A 6785-nucleotide genomic window follows, 5' to 3' on the forward strand; every position below is an offset into this window, starting at 1 on the left:
CACTACATAATGATCCACATTATGGTCCACAACGGACTATAAGGATTTACTTCTCGCACAAGCTAGGCCACTGTGAGTGTGTGTGGGTGAGGAATGGGGCTGCACTTTGCTGGTGCCACAGTGACTTGTGGGGGCAGAGATGGAGCCTCAGGAAAAGGAAATTGCGGTCTAGTCTCTTATCACATCAGGAGATGCAAGGCTCACCTGGAATTCCTAACAGCACTGCCGGCCTATCTACACAGGAACACACCAGATGACCCATCTGTGGGGGTCACCTTGAGAGGTGTACCTGGAAAGATACACCCAGTGAGCCACACCCAGAGAGGAGGCAGGGCCCCCCGAGGAAGACCCACCCACCTGACCCACCTTCCTCTGCTGTTTTTCCTAGCCTCAGGTTTCAGATCAGCTTCTCTCTCTCCCCTACCCCCTACCTTCTATCAGCCTTCTTTGCCTGTCTCCAATGCCATTTCCATGGTTCAAACAACACTCAATGAACAACAGACAAAAAGACGCTAAGCCACCTTGTCTAGACCAGAATGGGAGTGCTACTTTTGCTAGACCTGTTCCCACCTGCCTGGGAGCCAATCCGCTGTGAAGGAGAGAAAATCTGACAGCCCCACCCTCGGAGCCGCTGGGTACAGTAACCGCTGAGGCTTTCTTTTGTGCCTTAGCTTTTGTTTGTGAAAAAGTTAAACTGACACAGACTGTGGAGGGGGGAGCATCACAATGCATTTGCTCTTTCCCAGTCCACCCCCACCCCTACCCCCCAGCTAGAAGATCATCAGGTTTCCCCGCAGCCCCAGGGAACATCTGAAGCAAAGCCTGGACTGCGCATTCCTCTTACAGAGCTCTTGTGTCATATCTCAGGCAGTGATCAGACAACACCCACCTCTTTGGACAGTCTGGTGTCTATTTGTGTGGCTCAAGGGCATTTACGGTCTTTGAAGTTTCTAGCTCTAGAGGGTCTTAGGGGGAAGACCTAGCTTCCCACTTTGTGACAAAAGGGGAGGCCTATCCTTGGGTGTCCACAGTCGCGACACAGTGAGGCTCTGGGCCTGTGAGAGCTGGGACAGCAGGTCTGAGACTCCAAGGACAGCCCCAGATTTGATTGTCATGGGGTAACTTGACCCAGGTATCCACAGCACCCACCCCGCCTTAGCCTAGATCTCTTGAGTTCTGCATCTCCATTTGGGGCACAGTAGCCCCTGGGCCCTATCTGCACCAAAGACTCCAGGGATGGCCTGGAGAGCCTGGAGTCCTGCTGGACCCTTCTCTCCCAACCAAGGAACTGTGCGCGCAATCTAGGAGGGAGAGCTGTAAGCTAAAATGAAGTCTCTTCTCCCCAGCTTGCTTCTGGATGTGGTGTTCTGACACAGCAATGCAAACCTAAGTAAGGCTCTAGGATTCATGTGAGCTGAACAAGCACTGAACCTCCTGAGCTACAGCCTCAACTCAGATTTGGCCCTCATAATCTGAGACCAACGCTATCTTTAGACCCTCTAACCTAGCTGGGAATGTGGAAGAAGTAGGCGAAACCGGAATCACTCAAAAGCCACTCAGGGACCAAGCACCTGCCAGGAGGCCTCTGTGTCCATAGACCCCTGAGCTCCGCTCAACTCAGCCTTTAGTTCTGTGGCCTTACCAGTGAACTCTTTTCATCAGGAAAGAGGAGATAAAGAAGGCCCCGCCCACAGCACCCCGCTGCAGCACTGGCAATGCTGAACACAGCTGGCCCAGTCTTACCAAAGGGCCGGCTATTGTCACAAGACATGCAGGGCTCTGAGCTGAGTGAGCACCCTCAGACCCAACAGGTCTGAGCACCCATCTCTACTGCTGAAGGAGAGCCAGCCTGTGCCCTGACACTCCTTTAGGGGCTGGCCTCCTCCTGGGGGCCCCTGCTACAGAGATCTGTTGAGCATAGGCCTTTGGTCGGGTGGGCAGTGCCCTGTGTCCTGAGGGCTGTGGGATTTTTTATGGTCACCCACAGGCCCGACACTCTTCTCTTAGACCCACAATGGGTTGCTAGCCTTTCCCTCCAGCTCAAACTGCTGTGCACCCCTAGACCAGGCCCACTTCCTCTGACATCCTCTCCTTAGCGGAGGGCAGTTTATGAGGGTAAGAGACAGAAATGGGTGGCAGGAATGTTGCTCTTTGGAGTGCCAGAGAGATGGCTCGGTTGGTAAAATGCCAGCCATCCCAAGAATGAGGGCCTAAGCTCAACTTCTAGCATCCCCACAAAAAGCTAGGCATGGTGGCACATGTTTAGAACGCTGGCCCTGGAGGGGAATTAAGGAGACCCTCGCTGGCCACTCAACCTAGCTCTATCAGCAAGCCCCGGATCCCCGTTGAGGACCTTGTCTCAAAAAACAGAGTGGATGTCTTCTGGGAAGCAATCCTGGAGCCTGGCTTCCGGCTTGCATGTACACGCACACACGTGCACCCCCACTTCTCACTGCCAGGATCTTGCTGCCCCCCAACCCCCATACTGCTCTAAGACTGCAGCTCCCACTGACCGCAGGAAAGCAACCGTTAACGTCAGTGGAGATGAGCAGTTAAAGAGTCAGCCAGATAAGGGAGCCTCTGCTATCTTCCGGCCCGGGCACTCCCACCACAAGAGAGATACAGGGCCACACAGCTGACAGAGGAGTCATCCCACGCGGGTGACAAAGGAGGGGAGCTGCTGGCAGCCACGCGGTGAATGCCGAACACTAGGAAGACATCGGGAAAGACACAAGTTGTCACCCCCTGACCTTCACACACACTCAAACACGTCTGCCCGTGCATGCAAAGAGATGTACACACGCACAAATAGGCAAAACCCTTGGGGTTGCAGTTTGTCCGGCCGTGTCTCATGAAGCTGTAGGCATCTGCCTTGCCCAGCCTGCCACTGTGGGGCCACCAGCTAGTCTCAGAGGTGTGCCCTGGGAAGAGGGGTTCAGCCCTGGAAAGGTCAAGAGAAAGTAGGGGCTTGAAATTAGGGACAGGAGGCATTCCAGGGGCTCTGGTGGCCACTTCAAGTCTGAGCCCTTCAATCCACCGCAAGCAGAGGGTTAGCGGCAACTAGATCATGTCTGTTTTCCTCGTGTCTGAAAAGGCAGGCCTTTGCATGAGGCGTTGGCAGGGTACTGCAGAGTTCTGGAGCAGAGGCCCACCTGGACACAGGACAATTCTGCATGGGAGGGAAGGGAATGGGAGAAAAGGATACAGGGGACTCCAGCCCTTCAGGAGACCAGGCAACAGCAGAGGGTACATGGTGCAGACAGGGTCTACGGGACTGGTGGGCTCAGATTCCACGAGAGTGGCCCAGCTCCTCTCCCCTGGCCCCCACAGTAGCGGCTCTGGACTCAGTCCATTAGCCTGAGATTTCATGGCTACACCGAGTCACCTCTAAAACTTTGTCCTCAAGCAAAACCTGCCTGCAGCCCCAGGGGACGCTCTAAAAGACAACGCCACTGCTCCCTCCACTCCTCCAGAAACAATGGGCAGACTGCCGACGGAGAGGAGAACCGGGGAAGCAAGTGTGGAAAATCCCCCAATTTTACAATGTCAACTGCTGAACGAGGGAACAGACGGTGGCTGTGCCCCCGCGTGTCTGCCTGCGGGACTGCACGCCCCGGGGATGGGGGGGGGGGGGGGTGGAGATTGATCTCCTGGTTCTCAGACTATAAAAACGCATGGTGGGTAGGGAATTTTGTTAGCTTGCTACAGACGAAATCCTAATGTTTTCTCCAACAAAAGTGTGGTACCCTGTTTTCGTTGGGTCATCACATCCTCCCACTAGCCGTGTCCTTTTCTTTTCCCTCCGATTTAGCTCAAGCTCTGAAGGATGATTTCTGAGGACAAAGGTAGAGACAGACACTGAGGCTGGGAACTGCCTCCTACAAATGCTGAGAGGCTTCTCCTCTCAGCCTGCGCTCCTAGGGCTACAGGGGCGAGGGCTGGCTACCAGGGAGAGAAAGGAAACAGCAAATAGAACCTTCACGAAGTACCAGGTGACAGCTGGGCCGCATTGATCTCACTGGCCGGCCACAGCAAACCCTCAGTGACCTCTCTGCCAGCCCCCACCCCCAGCCGCTGGGAAAGAGCCTGGTGAAGTTTGGCTAGTCGGGCTGCGAAGGCCTCACCCCTTGACATAAGGCTGGGGACTTGATTCCTGGGTAGTTCCCAGTCCCCGATGGAGTATCCGTCTGCACCTGCTGGGCTAAAATAGGAAGAGTGAGTAAAACCTTCCTGGGACAGGTGAAGGAGAGAGGGGTCTTCCTGGCTAAGGAGGGGGCCCTTTACCAGAGATGAGATGTCATCCACACTTGGCCCAGGGTGCTATGGCTACAACTGCAGTTTGTCATAGGGCCAGCCTCCGACTGAGCACCTATAGCACTCTCCGGCCTCCACGGGGCTTTGGTCCTCCCTGTGGGACAGTCAAGCCTAGGCTGCTTTCTCCTGAACACTCTGGGGCGGCTTGGCAATAAAGACAGCAGCAGTGACCCTCTGCGTTTTTCCTCTGGCCTGGAGAGCAGAAGGGAGCACAGGCCGGGCAAGGGCAGAGTTCTGGAAGGGCCTTCAGGTAGCCAGGGAACAGAATGGAGAGGGTTTGTCTGGCTGTGGAGATCTCCCACGCCCCACCCTGACTTCAGTTTCCTCTTCTGTAGAATGGTCACTCTAGCCTGCGCTTGCAAGGCTTGCTGGTGGGCTTGGGAATGGTGTATGAGGTATGAGCAGCCCTGTTTAGGATTTGCCTCTTGGTAGAGCCTTCAGCATCTGAGTAAAAACACCCGGTGGCTTAGCTTGCGGCACGGCCCTGAAAGTCTGGCCTGCTGTCAAGCAAGCCCCGTGCAGGGATACTGCCCTGGCCAAGGACTAAAAGGCAGCTCCCCCAGCACACTGCTGGCTCGCCATACCTAACCAGAGTTTATCATTACCGAACAGGCTGGCCTTGGGTTCCTCTGGGCCCAGGACAGGGCCAACACACAAGTTCAGCTTATAAGATGGCCAGGGGCAAAGGGCCCTGGATCTCACCAAGGACGCTCCTTCCCCTGCTTCTAGGTCACCATGTACTTTGTTCAAGGCCAGGCATTCATGACTACAGTGGTGACTTCTTCAGTCTGTCTGCAAAACATGTTCGGTGCCTGGGTGTGTGTGTGTATGTGTGTGGACAGCAGAGGACAATGGGCACCCTGGATATTGACCTTGAGAGGTGCCCACTGTGGTTCCTGAGACAGTATCTCACTTTGACCAAATAGGCTAGCCTGGCTGGCTTGCAAGCCCCAGGGGTCTGCCCGCCTCTCCCTCCTCAGTCCTGAGACAGCAAACACACTCACTTACACCTGGGTCCTGGGTCCTGAACCCAGGTGCCCATTGGTGGATGGCAAGCCCTTTACCAGCTGGACCATCAGCCCAGTTTCTTCATGCTCCTGATGAATGTTAGTAGGTTTATAGTCTCTCCTGTTCTCTCAATTTGTTTCTGGGAAGGAGTTCTGGTTTGATCTTATTTTCAACGGTTTTGTTTTGATTTTGTGGAGTTTGTTGTTGTTGCTGTTGTTTTGGGGTTTTTTTTGGGGGGTGGAGTTGGACATACAATAAATGCTCTGGCCCCCTGGTGCGACCCCCCTTCTCCTCCTTTGATTCACCCCTTGGCAGGACAGAACCAGGATATCACCCGGCAGTCCTCAAGGTGGGAACCTGAGCCTGGCAGCAGGAGGGCCTCTCAGAGGCCATGCCAGCCTGAATCCAAACCCCAGAGCCCGTCCCAGCTGTCCTAGGTTGAGGAATTCCGGATGGATCGGACGGTTTCACTTCCCACGCCCAGTTGCTCCCGCGCGCGGCCCAAGCATAGCTAGAGGCCCAGTCGAGAGTACGATGCTGGGCCGCTGGGCCTTCCGACGCCTTAGGCTCCATGGAGCTGCTCACTAGAGCTTCCACACTTGCAGGTTCGGGCCCAGGCCGCACTCCACTACAAGCAGAGCACCATTCAAGGCCTGCGGGTCCTGCCGCCAACCCCAAAAAGTCAAGGAAGTCAGAATTTTAAATGTGGTTGGATTTTGGTAACTAGTTTTTGGAGTATGACCAGGATCAAAACAGCGACCACTGGAGGAGAGGGGCAGCATGAAGCTGGTCTGCGGGCCTCTGCAGACATTCCGGCTTATCCACTGAGGGCTTTGGGTCACTGTCCCAAGGCCACCAGGGGAATGGTGAGGTCCACTTAAGACCCGGATCCATGCCCTCAGCCTCTCTTCTCCTTCCCCACCCTTGCTGCTAGCCCCAAACCGCAAGGCGGTCGCGACTCCCAGCGCTCTCGAACTTGGAACTTCAGATGCTTTAGTGTGAAGGTCAAAGCCTCCCTCCGCATTCCCGCGGGAGCGAGTACAGGTGAGGCAGAACTGTCACGACCAGAGATGGTGAAGAGACTCTGTCCCAAGGCCCGAAAAAAGCCCACCCACTCCTGGGCTCAGGAACCCAGTCGCCACCCACAGGTCCGCGAGCTGGAACCAATTTCCTTTCCGTAGTAGCGATCAGCGTTGACCCAGCGAGAGACGCGCGACCCGGCGCCCAGCGCTACCCGGTGCCCGGGTCTCCTGCAGCCCCTCCCCCGCAGGGCGCTCCAGAGGCGGAGCTGAGGATCTGAGCGGTCGGCGACGGCAAGAGGCGCCGCGAGGGCGGGCCGGGGGCGGGCCGGGGCGGGGCCGCGACGGACTGCGGAGACGCGGCGGCGCACGGGGCGGTGCAGAGCGTTCTCGGCGCCGGGCTTTGCGGGCGGGTGCGGGCGCGCGCGGCCGCGGGGCGCTGTG

Source organism: Psammomys obesus, unplaced genomic scaffold (assembly GCF_907164565.1).
Source record: "Psammomys obesus unplaced genomic scaffold, mPsaObe1.curated_primary_1811, whole genome shotgun sequence".
Lineage (NCBI taxonomy): Eukaryota > Metazoa > Chordata > Mammalia > Rodentia > Muridae > Psammomys > Psammomys obesus.